The sequence below is a fragment of the Gorilla gorilla genome, chromosome 22, assembly GCF_029281585.2.
Source record: "Gorilla gorilla gorilla isolate KB3781 chromosome 22, NHGRI_mGorGor1-v2.1_pri, whole genome shotgun sequence".
In the NCBI taxonomy this organism is placed as follows: Eukaryota; Metazoa; Chordata; class Mammalia; order Primates; family Hominidae; genus Gorilla; species Gorilla gorilla.
Genome location: NC_073246.2, coordinates 24,191,923 through 24,212,280, shown reverse-complemented (window position 1 = coordinate 24,212,280; position 20,358 = coordinate 24,191,923). Strand labels below are relative to the sequence as shown.

Sequence of the window (20,358 nt, the reverse complement as noted above, 5' to 3'; positions counted from 1 at the left end):
ATATTATTATGATTCCATTTATATAAGCAACCTAGAGTAGTCAAATTCGTAGAGAAAGAACTTGCAGAGATGGGGATATGGGACATTTTTGTTTAATGAGAATAGAGTTTCAATTGGAAAGATAAAAATGTTCTGGAGATGGATAATGATAATAGTTGCACAACAATGTAAGTGTATGTAATGCTACAAAACTGTACTCTTAAACATGATTAAAACGGCAAATTTTAAGTTTCATACATTTTATCACAATAAAATAATCATTTATTATTAAATAATTGATATCCTGGACAAGATATTTCTCAATGAAAAAGTGATGATGGAGAAGACTACCGAGTTTTCCAGGGTAATTGATTTACCTTAATTAATTTGTATTCTAGAACAGTTTCACATTTGTAGAAATTCTTGCAAAGCTAGTTCAATGAGGTCTCATATACCCCATTCCGGTTTCCCCTCTTATTAACATTTTATATTAGCACGATACATTCACTACGCTGTTGATACATTGTGATGAACCAAAGTACATGCTTTTCTTAAATTTCCTCAGTTTTACCTAATGGTATTTCTCTGCCCAGTATTCTTTCAAGGATATCAAATTACATTTAAGTCATCATGTTTCCTTAGACATTTCTAGACCATGGCAATTTCTCATACTTTCCTTGTTTTATGTGACTTGAGAGTTTTGACGAACACTGGTTAGATATTTTGTAGACTGTTCATCAATTAAGGTTCCTCTGATATTTTTCTCAATATTAGATTGGGATTAGGAGTTCTTAGGTGGAAGACCACACAGGTAAAATGCCATTCTGATTACACCATAATAAGGTGCATGCTATCAGGATGACATCACTGATGATGTTAACCTTGGTCACCTGGCTGAAATAGTGTTTGTCAGGCTTCTTCACTGTGTAGTTATTTTCTTGAAGCTCCACTTTCCTACAGTACTCCTTGAAAGAGATTGGGACACAATTATGGGGTAGAAAATTATGGTCCACATATTTAAGGGTGGCGTATGTAAGTACATTTCTTGAAATTCATCTTGTGTGACTGTAATTTTGTACCCTTTGACCAACATCTTCCCATTTCCTCTTTCCCTGCACTACTAGTAATACTTTTTAATATTTTAAATTTTTATATCATTGTCTATATTCCATCCTGAGATTCTTCAAACTCCTAGAGTATTTTAATGTATTGTTTGTGCTGCAAAGTTCTGCGACTATTGGATAGTGTCATGTACCTATCATTTCAGTTTAATACAGAATAGTTTCACTGCCCTAAGCAATCCCCTATGCTCCACTGTTCAAGCCCCCTTTCTTCTTCTCCAAACCCATGGCAAACACTGATTTCTTTTCTGTCTCTATAATTTTCCAGATTTCCACATAAACATAATTATGAGATCTAATGTACAACAATGTGGCCATAGTTAACAACACTGCATTTCATATTTGAAATGTAAGTATAATCATGTCTTTTGTAAATTATAACTTAATGTGTCTTAGAATTGAAGGTCAAAAAACCCCACTGATTTTTTTCTAGTTCTTAAAAATAAGGATATTTTGAGTCAATATTTTAAAATATTTCTTACATTTTAAATTTATTTTTCCCTATTTTACCAGTTATCAATCCAATCATTTGTGTATTTTTAGCTCATTCTTTTAGCAGTATTGGTAAACTTGCTTAATTTATTATTTTTAAGTCCCTCTTCAAATTTCCGCAATTAGTTCGATTATTAGTTCAAACTATTTTTCTGTCTTGTTTGTTTCTTATTAAGGTACCTACAACCGTCATGTTGTTGACCTCTCCAACAACTCACTTTGCACTTAATAGCACTATTTTCTAAATAATTTGATCTGTTACATAGCTTTAAGAACAAGAATATTTAAATGGAACTGAGGGACATCATCCTAACACTGAGATTATGGTTTTAATTCTGTTTTACTTCTTGGCCATTAAAAAATTGTGCCTTTTTCTAAGGCTAGAAACAGTATAGTAGGCTAAAAAATGCCTCCCCCAGGTTGGTCTTAAACCATACAGTGTGAGACTGCATTATCTTACTTAGCAAAAGGAACTCTGTGCCTGTCATTATATTAAGGACCTTGAATGGGGAGTTTACCCTGGATTATCCCAATGGGCCCAATACAGGCACAAGTGTTCTTGATAAAAGTAGACAAAACTATCAGAGTGTCAAAGAGGAGAGGTGATATAAAGATAAAGAGTGGAGTTATGAGTGATGTGCTTTGAAGATAAAACAAGGTGTCACAGAACAAAGAATGCAGGTAGCTTTTAGAAGCTGAAAAATGTAAGAAAATGGAATCTTCTCTGGAGTCTCCAGAGAAAATGCAGTTCTGAGGACACCCTGATTTGAACCCATAAGATACATTTCAGATTTCTGTCTTCTAGAACCATAAGATAATAATTTTTTGTTGTTTTGAGCCACTTAGTTTGTAATCATTTGTTAACAGCAGTAATAGGAAAACAATATAGATGCCATAATTTAATTTTCCATGTTTTCTTATGTAGCATAATAAAAATTGGATCTAATATTTTCTTTTTTGAAATACAATGTTATATTAAAGAAGACAGTGCACAGGTATTTAAATGTTATTCCTTGTACTTTAATGTAAAACCATATATATATACATATATGTATATATACATATATGCATACATATATACATGTATACACACATATATGTATGTATTTATTTAATTTCTTTTGGTAACTCACTGAGATCCAATTTCCAGATGCTTTCTAACAAAAATGTGTCACAAAATTAGTAAATGCCTGGAAGAGTCTTGGAAGAGGAGCTTCAAAATGTCTTCTTTAATAATGACATTAGCTCTTAAAATAATTAGAGGGGAGCTAAACATGGGAAGATTCAAAAAACATTATATTTTTTAAAAATCTGCCCTCTTTAAATTTGGAAAAATGATATATATGGACTAGGCATTGGAGAACATGGTTCAGTACATTTATAACATGATTTTCTACTTGCAATTCTTCCAAATTGTAAATTAATGTTTTACTGTATAAATTAACATTTCAACAGAAAATGTGCTCAAATGTATTTTGTTTAACTCAACTACAAATCTTTGAATTTGTTTAGATGAGATATGCTACCTAGGAAAGAGTCATCTAGCATGAGCAAGTTGACAGTAGTAGAAGATTTTGTAAATCTTTGACAATTTATCTAAATGTTCATATTACAGCAAAGGTCTCCACTGACAAATTCCTTTTTAATTCCTATTTTGCCACATGGCTATATTCTCATTCTTACAATAAAGTAAGATATTTATTTTCATGAATCAATATTATATATATATGTGTGTGTGTGTGTGTGTGTGTGTGTGTGTGTGTGTGTAATCATTTGAATGCAATTGACTGTCATCTCATGTTTGATCTTAACCTATAATTTTTGTGAGTATCTATATGGTAGTATATTGTCCATAGTACCTTACTCACAAGAACTGCATGAAATATTTAACATTCTTAAATTTGTCCTTCTGGACAAATTTCTGGCAACATTTATATCATATCCTCTATTAGATAATGTTATCTGACTTTGGAAAATAGAACCAGCTTTCAGGAAGTTCTAGTAAAAGAGTGAGCAGTTATTAAAAGAATATAATAGTTTTTCATGGGTCCAAATTGAGAAATTAATAATCATTAAAAAGAATATATGTACAGTGATGTGTCACTTAAAAACAGAATAGACTCTGAGAAGTGTGTCATTAGGTGATTTTTATCATTGCGCTAATATCACAGAGTATCCTTACACAAACTTAGATGGTAGGGTCTACAACAATCCAAGCTATGTGTTATACTCTTTTTCTCCTAGGTTACAAATCTGTATGGCATGTGATTCTACTGAATACTATAGGCAGTTGTAACACAATGATAAGTATTTGTGTATCTAAACATATATAAACATAGAGAATGCACAGTAAAAATAGAGTATTATAATCTTATAAAACCGTTATTGTATACAAGGTCCATTGCTGACTGAAATGTTATGTGGCAGATGACTGTATATATATTGCAAATATACAAATAATAACATAAAGCATAAGGGCTTATCAAAGCCTTTTTTAAAACACATTCATTGATCAGGTCACTTAAAAATAGCCATCTAAAATTCCATGTATCTTTTCTAAAAATTCTCATTCTCAAGTAAAAAAGTCCCATTGGCCCATCATGGACATTATGGAAAACTGGCAAACACGCCTCTTCTGTTACTATGTATGTACTGGGGTTGGGTGAAGGGTGTGGTGTCCTCACTGACTGTCTCAAACAAATCACGTGGAAATGGAAAGAAAAAAACATAAAAGAATAGTTCTAAAAGAAAAAACAATGCATCATGATGTATCTACTAGGTATACATTCAAGATTTGCTTGATTCTTAAAACTGAGCTCTCTGGTAACTCACCTAAATAGGTGTTGAATTTAATTCAAACTTGATAGTGTTCTTTTATTTAATTTCCCATTCTTTATCCTTTGGTAATCTTGTTTTTTTACTTTCTAATATCTTGAGCTGCTTCATGGAAAAAACCAATGAAAGTGAACTATTCCCCTTAAACCTCATTTTATGAAATCTCATCTTTTCTGCTTGCCAGAGATGAGTTTTCCCTGTAGATATTTCTTCATTCTCAGCCACTAGACTGATGTTATTTTTCCCCAGGTAATTTTGCTACCTAATGTATGTTACATATAGGTAAAACTATCTTATAGATGATTGAATAATAAATTACTATAATCCATTCTTTAGCATCTCTTCCTACTAGGTCTATTCAGCCACTTCATCATATTAGCTTCTTTTAAGGACAGGGAACGTAGAGGAAAATTACTGTAGAAAGTGATTGCATGTAATTTTCTTCTTGGGATTCTTTGCTAAATTCAAATTTAGATGTATATGCTACAAATTCTGTATTCATGGTCCTACTGCACCCACCCTATTTTTACCTAAGGAAATTAGTTTCCCTTAGTTTTACCTGCCAACTACTTCTGGAAGGTACCAATATTCCAGTTTATGCATACTGAAAACAAGTCTTAGGCATTCTTTAGTTCAGAGCCCTTCTTCTTCTTCTCCCTGCTTCCTGTCTCTGGCCCTTGTGAGACTGATAGGTTGCAATGCCCAAAGAGTGCTGTAGTGAATATGCACTTTTATATACATTTATACTTCACCCCAAGAATAGACAAAAAAAAATCCCTAATTGCTTTCACGAATACTAAAATTACTTCATTTAATAAGCCGGTATTCAAAACTTTCCCTTAGATGAAAGAACTTACCGTGAAAAATAATATTCAAGTACTGCACAGTCTGAAACACGTCACAAGTCCCTTTGCAGGCCACCTCTTGGCAGGCTTTTAGCATTTCTCCACTTGGCAAAGGAGAACTCACCTACCCCTCATGCCACCATCACTGAGAGTCTCAGGTCTTTCTGTCCATCCCTTAGAATGTGGGCCAAACTAACTGCACACCAGCAGAAGGAAGAAGGTCTTTTTTTTTTTTTCCTCTCTCCAGCCTGTGGTCTCCTTCCCACAGCAGGATTTTAGGTAATAAATTTTCATATTCCACAAAAGACTGTCTGCTGGGGAATCCATACCTTCAGGGAAACAACCCACATTTACCCAAAGAAATGTAGTCAATTCTGATGACCCCAAAAAGGACAATCATCAGTAAGGCATTTCTCAAACTCTGGGCTATTTAAAATACCTCAGGTGAGATTTAACATAAAATCTTACTTATCAAAAGTAAATATATATTTTATATAATCTTTCCTCCAGATTAAATAAAAATCCTCTTTGCTCTATTTTCAATACTTCCTATTCAAGCTTGGCATATGCAAAGAGTTGTACAAATGGATTCATACGACAGAAACACAGTGCAGTTTATAAGAATATGATAATATAAATCAACATTGAGAAATAACACATGGTTTCTAAAAGAATATTATGTGCAGAAGCAGAGTTCTGCTACAAGTTCACCAAACAGAAAAATTAGCTTATAAGTTTAAATATTTGCATTTTCATTATTTTATTTTACTCAAACTTTTCAAAAGAGCAATGTGTACTATATCTTTCACAATTGTATCTGAAAAGCTAAAGCATGTAGCAAAGTTTTAGAATGACAGTAACAAATATAGTTTTAATTCCTCTTTGGATTCTCATCAAATATTTGGCATTGAGAATTAAACAATTTATTTTCCTATGAACTAAAAATCTAAAAATGAAGAGAATAAGGCAATAAGTCAAAATTTCCCAACAAGTAGCAACTTATACACAATCTAATATAAATACTACATTAAATATTGGAATACAAAAATATCTTAGAAGTCTACGAATTCTTGTGGAACCTTCTTAGACATACCTTAAGTTCATTTTAGGATTCAGACACATCTGGAGAGGATTGTTCTTTAGTCTCCTTTCAGGGAGAACTCAGGAGTTTTCTAGGACAAAGGAAAATAGAGTGAAGAAATTTTGAAGAGACCATAATGGCTGCCTCTTGCCAGTTTGGATTCTTTCATTATGCCTAAGTTTTAAGGACAAACACTGCAAATAAAAGTCAAACCAAAGGAGATGTTTTATTAATGACGTATAACAAAGGTTATTAGATTAGGAGGGTGTTAAGGTTTTAATCTATTGAAATTTGCATGATTGAGGTGAGCTATTCCTAAGAGGAATGCACGGCTAATGTGAAGTGTCAGCAGTGGCAATGGTGGCTTCATCAATTTTCAAGACATACATGCATACAGTGATGGGGAGACTAGACAAGTATAACACCTTAGAAATTTGCACAGTACACAGGCTCTGGCCGCATATCAATTGGACCCATATCCTGGATCCACCACTTATTATCAGTATGATCTTGAATAAGCCCAAATTTTTTTTAACTATACATTGATGATAAATTATTGATAGAACCTGTATCTCAGAGCTGTTGTTAGGAGATTCTGGCAAAGTATTGAACACAGTGTCAGATACACAGTAAGTATAGTAAGTTCTCTGCAAATGTTATGTCATTAATTTTTCTCCATTTCCACCAGTGCCCTTCGACAAGCCAGTGTCATTGTGACAGTGACTAGTGTTGTCAACATTGGTGCTGCGCCAAATGATAAACATCTGTTCAAAATTTAATGACTTTGAGCCTTCACCAATATGCCTTCACAGAGTTCTGGGTTGCAGATATAATTGTGGCAACTGAGATCACAACAAGAAGGGCAGAGAAAGAAACAAGTAAAAGTAAAGGGAGTAATTCTTCAATTCAAACATCCTACCTCCTTTAGAGGTCTAATCCAATGTCTGCTATATTTGTGTTTTTATTTGTTTATTTTCAAAACTAATATTTTGCCCGAAGACACATATACTATTTTTGCCTCTGTTCCTTAGTTTTTTACTCTATTTGAGATTAAAAAGTTTGTTTTTTAATTTATGGATACATAATAGTTGTATATATTTATAAAATGCATATGATATTTTGGTAGAAGCATAAAAAGTGTAATGATCAAATCAGGGTAATTGGGATATCTGTCACTTTAAATATTTATCTTTTTGGGGGGAAACATCTCAAATCTTCTCTTAGATATTATGAAATATACAATAAATTATTGTTAACTGGTTGCTCAATTGTGCTAACATAGATGGTTACCCCAATTTCCATATAAATTTAGGATGTGTAATAAAAGATGCCATTAAGTCCTCTTACTTGAGAACTAGTTACTGCTTATCTTGAGAAAATGTACGTAATGGGGTCTATCTGCTTAAGTATATAAAACAGTAAAATTGCCAACAAAAAGTACAGACAAGATGAATTCACAGCTGAATTCTATTAGACATTTGAAAATAATTGGTACTAATCTTGTTGACACTATTCCACAAGACAGAGAAAGATGAAATCTTTCTGATATCATTCTATGAAGTTGGTATTACCCTAATACCAAAACCAGGAAAGGACAAAACAAAAAAAAAGAATACCAATATCCTTGATGAATACAGATGGAAAAATCTTTAAGAAAATACTAGCTAACTGAATCCAACAGCATATCGAAAAGATAATCCACCATTATCAAGTGGGTTTCACACCAGGGAGGCCATAGTCACCAAAACAGCATGGTACTGGTATAAAAATAGGCACATAGACATAGATCAACGGAACAGAATAGAGAACCCAGAAATAAACCCAAATACTTATAGCTAACTGATCTTCGACAAGGCAAACAAAGACATAAAGTGGAGAAACAACACCCTATTCAACAAATGGTGCTGGGATAATTGGAAAGCCGCATGTAGAAGGACAAAACTGGATCCTCATTTCTCACCTTATACAAAAATCTACTTAAGATGGATCAAGGACTTAAATCTAAGATCTGAAACCATAAAAATTCTAGAAGATAACACTGGAAAAATCCTTCTAGACGTTGGCTTAGTCAAAGACCTCATGACCAAGAACCCAAAACCAAATGCAACAAAACTAAAAATAAATAGGTGAGGCTTCATTAAACTAAAAAGCTTCTGCACAGCAAAAGAAACAATCAGCAGAGTAAACAGACAATCCACATATTGGGAGAAAATCTTGGCAATCTATACATCTGATAAAGAACTAATATCCAGAATGTATAAGTCACTCAAACGAATCAGCAAGATAAAAATAATCTCATCATAAAGTGGGAAAAGGACACGAATAGACAATTCTCAAAAGAAGATACACAAATGGCAAACAAACATATGAAAAACTGCTCAACATCATTAATGATCAAGGAAATGCAAATCAAAACCACAACGCAAGCCGGGTGCAGTGGCTCACACTTGTAACCCCAGCACTCTGGAAAGCCAAGATGGGTAGATTTTTTGAGGTCAGGAGTTCGAGACCAGACTGGCAAACATGGTTAAACTCTTCTCTACTAAAAATACAAAAATTGTCTGGGTGTGGCGGCCCATACCTGTAATCCCAGCTACTTGGGAGCCTGAGGCAGGAGAATTGCTTGAACCCAAGAGGGAGACGTTGCATCACTGCACTCCACCCTGGGTGGCAGAGTGAGACTCCGTGTCAAAAAAAGAAACCAATAGGTCGGGCGCGGTGGCTCACGCCTGTAATCCCAGCACTTTGAGAGGCCGAGGCGGGCGGATCACAAGGTCAGGAGATCGAGACCATCCTGGCTAAAACGGTGAAACCCCGTCTCTACCAAAAATACAAAAAAATGAGCTGGGCGCGATGGCGGGCGCCGGTAGTCCCAGCTACTCCGAAGGCTGAGGCGGAAGAATGGCGGGAACCCAGGAGGCGGAGCTTGCAGTGAGCCGACATCGCGCCACTGCACACCAGCCTGGGCAACAGAGAGATACTCCGTCTTAAAAAAAAAAAAAAAGAGAAAAAGAAAAAAAAACCCAACAGTGCAATATCACCTTATGCCTAAACGAATGGCCATAATAAAAAATAATTAAAAATAATAGATGTTGGTGGGGATGTGGTGAAAAGGGAGCAGTTTTACACTGCTGGTGGGAATGTAAAGTAGTACAAACACTATGAAAAACAGTGTGTAGATTTCTTAAAGAACTAAAAGTAGAACTACCATTTGATTCAGCAATCCCCCTCCTGGGTACCTACCCACAGGAAAAGAAGTCATTATACAAAAAAGATACTTGCACACACACTTATAGCAGCACAATTCATAATTGCAAAAGTATGGAAGTAAGCCAAATGCCCATCAATCAACAAGTGTTATATAAAATGGAATTATATATATATAAATACAATTTTTATACTGAGTAGTATTCCATTATATATATAATATATATAATGGAAAATATATTATATATAATAGATAATGGAAAATATATTTTATATATAATAGATAATGGAAAACATATTATATATAATGGAATATATATTATATATTATATATAATGGAATATATATTATATATTATATATAATGGAATATATATTATATATTATATATAATGGAATATATATTATATATTATATATAATGGAATATATATTATATATTATATATAATGGAATATATATTATATATTATATATAATGGAATATATATTATATATTATATATAATGGAATATATATTATATATTATATATAATGGAATATATATTATATATTATATATAATGGAATATATATTATATATTATATATAATGGAATATATATTATATATTATATATAATGGAATATATATTATATATTATATATAATGGAATATATGTTATATATTATATATAATGGAATATATGTTATATATAATATATAATAGAATATATGTTATATATAATATATAATGGAATATATATTATATATTATATATAATGGAATATATATTATATATTATATATAATGGAATATATATTTTATATATAATATATAATGGAATGTATAATATATAATATATATAATGGAATACTACTCAGCTATAAAAATATAAATATCTTTATATATAAATACTACTCAGCTATAAAAATTTATATATAAATACTACTCAGCTATAAAAATTTATATATAAATACTACTCAGCTATAAAAATATAAATATATATAACTATATATAATTATATATAAGCTTATATATATACTTATATATACTTATGTATATATACTTATATATAAGTATATATACACATACATAGTATAAGTATATATGGTATAAGTATATATATACTTATACATATATAAAATATATATGTGTATATACCGTATACACTTATATATAACATTTAATTATATATAACATATAAGTATATATTTATACATAAATGTATATAATTTATTTTTATATTATATATAATTATATATAATGTAAATATATATTTAACATATTATAATATATAATTTATATTATATTTATATATAATGGAATACTACTCAGCTATAAAAAGGAATAAAATAATGGCATTCACAGCAATCTGGCTGGAATTGGAGACCATTATTCTAAGTGAAGTAATTCAGGAATGGAAAACCAAAGATTGTATATTTTCATTCATAAGTGGGAGCTGAGCTATGAGGATGCAAAGGCATAAGAATGATACATTGGACTTTGTGGATTCGGGGGAAAGGGTGGGAGGCAGGTGAGGGATAAAACACTACTAATTGGAGACAGTGTGCATTTCTCGTGTGATGGGTGCACCAAAATCTCAGAAATCACCACTAGATAACTTATTTATGTAACCATACACCACCTCTTCCCAAAAATCCTGTTGAATTTTTTTAAAAAAGAATTTTTTGTGTAAATAGTGCTTAGAGGATTATTAAAACCCAAATAGTTAATGATTCTCATGATAAACATCTTTCTATTTTAAAATGTCAAATACTTCAAAGTTTTAAAAGTACTTTATAACTCAAAAATCATTTTTTCAAATATTAAATATATTGTGAGAAATAAGATACCTATTATAATTCTAGAAATTAAAAACACAGAAACATTCCCAGTCAAGACTTTTTAAGTTGAGTGTAGTATTTAGCAATAGGATGAAAAATCAAGTGATGGAAAGTTATAGGACACAGAATAGAGAAAAAAGTTGAATAAATTTCAGGAGGGTTAGATAAGTCACTAAAATATCACCTTATGCCTGAAAGGTGTAAGGTGTATCAAATATTTGATACTAAAAAAGCATCAAATAACAAGTAGTACAGAAAGATTATTTAGGTATCAATACGTTTTCCACTTTAAAAATGGCTCCTATACTCCAGATGAGAATGCAATCTGGCTTAATCCTTGGTTTTAGCCTTGTAACACCCTGAACGGAGAAGCAGCTACACTCTGCCTGACTTCTGATCGATAGAAACTGTGAAATAATAAATGGGGGTGTTGTTATAACTCAAGAAAAATAAATCCTAGAATTTAAATAAATGAAAATATGACATTTTAAATGGTAGATGATTATTTAAAAGCAGTTGTATTTGTTAATTTCACTTGGTAGACTTGTAGCAAATATGCATATATTTTACTTAAAGTTTTGCAATTATTTAGTCTATTTTCAAACTTCAAGTACAATTTTCAAGGTGGAAAAAATGTAACTGACCAGTAATGACTAGCACTCATATTTACTTAGTTAAATGGGTGCTTATTTTGAGATTTTAAAACATATATTTCAAAAAAATGGATGAATTAGACAACTTTTTAAATTTTTCTTAAATATTTTAAAATATGATAGACCCGTACTTTTCATAACTTCATTGTATTTTATAAGGAAGACACTTAAATATGAATAAACTCTGAAATAAGTTTATGCTCACATCCATTGAATCAGACTACCCAGTTTTTAAAAACATGTACATGTATTCATTACGGTCATTTATTCGTGCACTCTTGCAAAGTTGAGTTAATATAATAATAAAATTATATCTTAAGATATCTAAAACATATTAAATGCTTCTAAAAATGTTTAATGAAATTCTACTTCTAAATACACTCATTGATCTATTCATTGGACAAATATTTATTAGGAACCTATTATATACCAGGACTGCTTTTAGAAGCTGGAAATATGTATAGCAGAGTACAGAAACAAACCCTTGCTTTCGCTGGCTTACAATCTAGTGGAGATACATAATAAACAATAAACAAATTAAGAAATACAATTTTTCAGGAGTTAAAATTGTTGTGGAAAAAATAAATCAGAGTAAGATGAAGAGAGTGAAAGCAGCTATTAATGACAGGTGGTCATTAAGTCTTCTCTGAGGAGATCATATTTTAAGAAAAGAAGTGAATAAGTGAAAGAACTCATATACATGCAAGTGCATTATTTGTGAGACTTAACCAATACAATAGAGCATATTGTTACTTTCCTGTTGCATAGATTTTAAAATTGAAATAACTTTGGAACATATGATGTCTAAAGTTCAAGGACAGGTAGATTAGTTCTTAGCCAAAGGTTCTTCCTGCTAAAATTACTTTCTTGTCCAGCTGAGCTTACTTTTAAACAAACAAGCAAACAAAAAACTAAATACATGAGGCTGATTTTTATTTTTAAAATATTGAAGTTTGGTAGTGATTAATGGGATAATTATCAATAAAGCAAACATTCAAACCTGTTTTCATTTTGATGCTTTTGTACTTTTCCTAGGTTTGGATTAGTTAGCTCAAATAATAATTCACATTTTAATCGAATTTCATGTTAGCAATAGATATCTTCGTCCATGACAAAATTGGAATTAGGATTTTCACATGAAATTATTTCATAATTATAATCTCATGTTTGATTTGATTTGATTGGCTGCATGTCCTTTTTATCTTTACTTAAAAACATCTTGATTCCAAATTTCAGCTTTCATCTTAAAACAATACCAAAATATTATTTTCATATCAGCTTAAAGAGCACAACTAATATCTGAAATTTAAAAATCCATATAACAAATGATAGTATTCATTTAAAAAATTCCAACACCAATCGGCCTTAGCCTGCTCTGTTTCACAAGTAACTTGCATACAAGTTTGCAAAGAAAACATTAATGCATGTTTTAGACTGAAAGATTTCAGAATACAGAGACATTCATGGGCAGAAATGAAAGTCATCAGGTTTGGTGGCTTAACAATAAACAAAAAAAATCATAACAACAAGCATTTCTTGAAAATTTTCCTTGTGCTAGCATGTTTACAAAATAGTTTCATGCTTTAATCCATATTGTTCTAATAACAAATTTATAAGAGAGGTACTGTAATTATTTTCATTCCATTGATGAAAAACTAGTGATCTAGAAATGCTGATAACATGCCAGAGATCAAATAAGTAATTCATGGCGGAGCTGGGCTTCCAACCAAGGTCTCTCTCCAAAGCCTGTGGAAAATGGTTTCTCTTGATGCCCGAATGCGAAAATATTTGTGAGGAAAAAGGCATGTGCACAAATCAGTGGTAGAGCCAGAAAACACAATGGCAAAAGAAAAAAAAAAACAAACCGTGGCCGGCCTGGAATTTATATAATTTGTATATTACAATGTGGATATGTATTGTCTTGTGGGGCAGTAAATATGAAACAAAAAACGCAAAATAATTAGACTTGTAAGGGTCTTAGAAGTGTAAGGGTCTTAGACTTGTAAGGGTCTGAAGACTTGTAATTTGACTTGCAAGGGTCTTAGAACTGCATATTGTACCATCGTTAATTACACAGCTGGGCAAGTTAAACGGAAGAGGTTTGTAAAATTATGTGACTGTACATTCAACACAAAGTTAGATGTAAAGTCCTTTACATGGAGCTAAGTTTTTTTTTGTTTTTTTGTTTGTTTTCGTTTTTTTAAACAAAGATGGTTCATTCTCTGTAGAGACTGTCGAAAATTGCCAATGTCGGCCATATTTCAAGTCATCATGGCCGGTTATTGGGAAAAGTTTTGAATTAGCAATACTTACACCTCAGATAAACCTCATCAGCTACCATACTTCCACTGTGCAAAGGTGGAGCTAAGTTTTTACACAATATAATCACCTAGTAGCCAAATGGAAGAGGATAAGGAAAACTTTAAAATCTATAATTAGGGGTCTTTCGTTTGTATCTCTAAGGAAAAACTGGAAATAAGAGAACTAGGACAAAACAACACTAATTGGGATTTTTCCCAGATGTTCTTTTTATTCCAGGAACTGGCATGAACTGCTTGAGAGTTGAAAACAAGTTTTTCTCAAAGCTTAAAATAGGAAATAACAGTAACATAGCTAAGGATCATTCTAAAATAGTCTATACTACTTCCATAATGGATTCATGAGAACAGGAGAAGAAAACTGATTAAGATTCTAGAACCTAGAACAGCAGCTCACAAATCTTTTGATGTCAGGACCCCTTTATACCCTTAAATATTATTAATGAATCCACGTCATTTTTGTGTATAGCTGTCAAAATTTATGGTATTAGGAATTCCGACTTAGCAATATTTAAACTTAGTTATTCTATTCCAGTTATTAATTAACTATAATTACACATGATCGCAAAAATAACTTACTTAAAAGATTACACTTTCCCAAACAAAAATGTTTATTGAGAAATAGTGGCTTTATATTATATTTTTGTGCATCTCTTTAATGTCTGACTCACTAGAAGGCAGCTAGATTCTCATAACAGTTTTTATATACAATCTTTTGTGATGTATCTTTTAGCTCCTGGAAGATTTCACTTGAAGACTTTATTCTCTTGAGATATGGAAAGTGAAAAAAGCAGACATCATAATATTATTATGATTTTTTTTAATCTCTAGGACCCTTGTATTGTAACATGGTTCACACTTCGAGAATTGCTTGTCTGGAACAATGCCCCAGCAGACAGTAGACGTTAAAGTAATGCTTTTGAGTGAATGAATGTAAATCTCAGTTACAACTTGCCATAAAAGTTTGTCCTTAAATTGCATTCACTGTCATCCTGGGAAATAATCAATTAGACAAGTTCCTGTGTTTAGATTGCCACGTTCATTAAGTCCTCAGGGTTGGAAGTCTTGAGGGCATTGACTAACCTCTGCTGTAATAATCTGGATCTTAGGGCAAGAGAACATGGCTACGGCGAAATGTAAGTGAGATCAAACTTCAACACAAATATACAGGAAGGACTGTCACAGCTAAAAAGCTCTTTGAACTCTTAACAGTAAAGCCAGTTAGGGTTCTATAATACAGAATGTAACCCCCAAAGATATCAAAAATCTTATTTTAATATAAAGAATATTGGATTGACAATTGACAATATTATAGTGAGTCTAGACAGTAAAGTGTGAGATAAATACATATATATTTAACTTATAAACATGTATGCATACATAAATTCTAGCTGTGCTTAAATTAAATTAAGTTAAAATCACTATAAAAATATTATTTAAGATTCGAGACCAAAAGAAAGATTATCATATAGAATCCTCATGAACTTTCTGTTTAAAAATAATGACTTTTTGTTGTGCCATTTACCTTTTTCAATGTAATCTCTTCACTAATATAAAATACCAAAATCTTAATGTCTCATATATCCTGGGAAAGGTGCTTTACTACTTTAACCTTTTCAATATTTTGTAATATTATTGTCATACCTTTCTACTTCACTTATAGTTTACAGCCTTGGTGAACTGTGGGGAAGAAGTTAGATTGTCAAGGGAAAAAATTACAAAATGCTAAAGATTAAAGGCATCAGCTCTAAATATTAAACTGTCTGATTTTATTCATCTTATAAAAGACAATAATTTTGGTAGTCATATTTTGGAAGAGACTGTGCTAAAGAAAGATAACTCTAATATGATATAATTTGGTGGAATACATGCATGTTTAAGGGTTTGTGAGTGTTTGTGTTTGGACACGTGTAAGAAAATAGCACTTTATAGAAGAAGGACTATGTTTTATTTGATTGTCAGACTTGTGCAATAATCTCAAAGCAAGGATTCAAATTTAAATTTACAGAAGAGCAGGCAAAGTTGCTAGATTGAAGAAACTGAATCTAAGCCTATTCATTCATGGTCAGGGGGATGGATCTATAGGTCTATAAAGACCAAAGGACAGCTATATTTGGCTAAATAAAAAAGAGAAAGTGAATATGGGTGGTAAATATAACACTTCAGAAAATAATGTAACATTTATATTCATTGCTGAGAAAAGGCTGATATAGATAGATCAGATAATCTGAAAAAGAGGGCTTGGTTTGAAAGCTTGACACTAGGCTGAAAAGAAGAGAAATAGAGTGGTAGGAAAAGCTGCTCTGTAAGACTAATGCTTCACTTACATCCAAACTCATGGGTTACAATAATATCAGACAAAGAAAGCCTGCACATCTTGCTGGCTCATAAATGCATTTACTAGCACTCTGCGTTCTCTCTTTCTCTATATACATTTGCAGATGTATATATCTGTCTTCATTAAAACTCAATCAAGGAGAACATCTGTATTTCTAGCTGAAAAGCAGTTTTCATGTCTTGGTAAGTAAACTACTTTACTGTGTGCATATTATTGCAATGTAACTCAGAGAAAGGCATTAGATAAGACATTTCTTTCTGTTTTGTTTAATCCAAGAGACTTTAACCAAAAGGTGAACTAAAATGAATAAGTATAAAGACTTAACAACAGAAAAATTACTTCCCCTTAGAAACTTAGATAACTAAAGCATGAGAAGCCAGTGCTTTCTGAAACCTATGCGCCTTCCAGAGCATTTTTAAAAAATTCTCAGATAAATAATGAGCATTTCTAAAAGGATAAGCATTTTCTAAAAAATAAAAATAAATAAACTATGCTTATTTGTACCTACACTAAAATATTGTAATGTAAAGAAAGTTTACTTGTGTACTTCTTTGTTAATCCGCAAACCCCTAAGTAAATTATAATCACTTTAATACATGTTAAAATATGAATACAGATTTTTCTTTTGTAAATTTTGTCACATGAATATTCAGTTACATATTTTTATGAAATGTATTTATATTAAGTATATATTTTATCATATATGGATTATAGAACATTTAGTCTTTTCATGCATAAATCACCATTAAAATAATTTGAAACTTAAAGATTCTATCTGGTCCAGATACTGAAGCACAGATATCTATCTTTAAAAAAAAAATACAACTGAACTAGTTGGATTGTATGGGAATAATAACAAATAAACAAAGAAAATATGTGTTACCGAAAGCACTGCACTCAGGATACTTCATCTCGGTTCTACCCTCACTGCTACCTCTTCCTACCATTTTCACTTTGTTTTTATCCTGCAGCTTTATACTACATCTGGACTAATCATCCACTTCTTTGTCCCTTCAGCTAATATTTGAAGATAAATCTCAGTAAGGTAACACATTACTATAATAATCACAGAGTAATTATTTTATCATCATCATTTATTTACTTGCTTTTGTCCTTTTTATTAAAAAGAGATAAATTAAGTCATAAGAGTCACATAAATTTTAATAAATTAAATATGTTAAAAATTAGCAAATTTTTAAATTAAAATTTAGTCAATTAAAATATGTTAAAAATTAGCAAATTTTTGTGAAGAGCAAACAGGCCTTAAAAATAAGTTTGCAGAAGGCTGTCAGCAAGAAGGTAAAATACAAAGCCATGCTTTCCCAGACGGCACATCAATTTCACAACATAAGGAAAAACTATTCCTTATGAGAAATCCAAGAACCAGTTGAGAGGCTCCTGCACTTTAGCACACAAAACCAGCTGCATAGAAGCTGGTAGGAATATTTGAAGCACCGTCACACTGTTATCTTTCTCCATTGCACAACCTCACCATGTGAAGATAAACCCTAGATCAAAGTTTCTCCCTGGAGAAAAAAAAAGGAAAAGAGTGGAACATATGTCCAACGTTCTCACTTTCTGGAGGCTGACCAAGTGATACTGACAGAAGATGATCTCAGGTTGGGGGCTTCCGAGAACAAAGATGGTGATTTTTAATAGCATATATTCATTTATCATAGCCCCTTTCTCTCGCTCTGCACAGATCGAGCTTGCAGAAACCTCCATATTCCAGTTTCTCCCTGGAAAGAGTTTGGATGATGTAGCCAACATTCCAAATTTTGTGGGGTTGACCCAGGAATTGGCTTCTGTTTTTCCAGTCTCAGAGTGCTGATGAGATCAGGTACACTCTGCATGACTGGGGAACACTGAAGACAGCAACAGCTTGAAGTGTGCACTTACCTCTCACAGCCTGTCCCTCAGCACAGTGCCACATGATTGGGAAGAAACCTCTTTTCATAGCTTATCCTAGGGGAGGAAAAGCATTGGACCTGGCATGCAACATTCCAATTTTTCAGCAGGCTGCACCAAGGACTGGCTTCTGTCTCAACTCTCTGGGAACACTGGTAGGAACTAGCATACTCTAGATGCCTGAATGCTAAGAACAGGGCAAAAGTTTAGGCTAGTACAAACTCATCCATCAGAGGCTTACTCCCAGCTCAGCATAACATAGTCAAGAAGACTCCCAGTGACTGGTTTATCTCTGGGGAGAGAAAGATATGACTAACACATTTGTCAAATTTAAAACTTTTTAGGTGGTTGCCTGAGGGAATGAACTCAGTCTCACCTGTCTCAGAGCATAGGTGGATTCTGACACACTGTAGATGCCTGGGGGGTACTGATAACAGGAAAATGAGTTAGTGCATGCTGCTACTCCAGAAGGCACATGGTACAGCTGATAGACGACAGAGGAAGCAAGAAATTATACATTTCTAAAAAAAGAAAGCAGAAAATCACGTTCGAAATGTACATGCACAAGTCCAGAGAGGATGCATACACAGAGAGGTCTTAAAGACCCCATGAATCTCTGGCTAGGCTAATGATGAGTGCCTTCTCCCATATGAGGCCACACTGGGAGGACTTGGAGAGGAGGCCGTTGTTCTTATCATCTGTCGATACCAAAACAAGTAGTAAATAAAAATAAAGTAATAAGGAAACATAATCCACACAAAGGAACAAATGAGTTACTCAGGGTGAAACAAAAGGATGCTAAGCATCAACATAAAAGCACATGAAAGCATAAACAAGCTGATAAAGGAAAATATATAGACAGTACAAAATGTTATACTGTAAAGGTAGTATGTGAATTACTTTTAATCCTAGTATACAAATTAAATGATTAATGTATAAAAATTAAAACGCTAAGGGGTAAAACATATAAGCATATGTAACATGTGACATAAATGCAATAAAATGAAGAGCAGGAAGTGTAAAAGTATAAAGGTTTTGTATGCCATTAAAGTTGTTATTATCTGTTTAAATATACTGTTATAACTATACAACATTTTGTGTAAATCTATGATAATCATTTAAAAAACTTAGATAAGAAACACGAAAGAAAACGAGAAAGGAATCAAATTATATTATTGCAGAAAATTAACTAAAAACAAAGAAAGATAGTAAGAGAGGGAAAGGGGACAGAAGTACAAGGCAAACAGAAAAAAAATAACAATTTAATAGCAACATTAAATACTTTTCTATCAATATTTACTTCACATGTAAATGTTTTAAACTCCTCAACTCAAAGCCATAGAATAGTTAAATGCATTTTAAAAACACACAAACAAGCAAAAAACAAGAACCAAATATATGCTGTGTACAAGGAGCTCAGTTTAGATTTAAGGACAGTCATAGGCTAAAAGTGAAGGAATGGAAAAACTAGTCCATGCAAATGGTAATCTAAAGAGAACAGAGGCAGCCATACTTATATTAGACAAAACAGACTTTAAGTCAACCAATATCATAAGAAATAAAGAAAAATATTATGTAATTATTAAAGAGTGAATTCACCATAAAAATAAAAAATTCTTAAATAATATTTACCCAATATCAGAACACCTAAATATGTGATACAAACATTGACAGAACTGAAGTGAGAAGTAGACAGCAATACAATAAAAGTAAAAGATTTCATTACTTCATTTTCAAAATGGATAAAATATCTGGATAGAA

At 32.0% G+C, this 20,358-nt stretch overlaps 1 long non-coding RNA gene and 1 other non-coding gene across 2 annotated transcripts in view; one reads left to right on the top strand and one right to left on the bottom strand.

The window, feature by feature from the left end:
• Positions 1-894: 894 nt before the first annotated feature.
• LOC129529305 (uncharacterized) overlaps positions 895-20,358 on the top strand; it is a 34,010-nt gene continuing 14,546 nt past the window's right edge. The window contains exons 1-2 of the long non-coding RNA XR_008674781.2: positions 895-1,011; positions 1,369-1,449. This is a non-coding gene — a long non-coding RNA (uncharacterized lncRNA). The remainder of the gene's footprint in view (positions 1,012-1,368; positions 1,450-20,358) is intronic.
• On the bottom strand, positions 14,253-14,393 carry LOC115931872 (U4 spliceosomal RNA). The gene has a single exon (XR_004068299.2). It is a non-coding gene; the product is annotated as a U4 spliceosomal RNA (small nuclear RNA).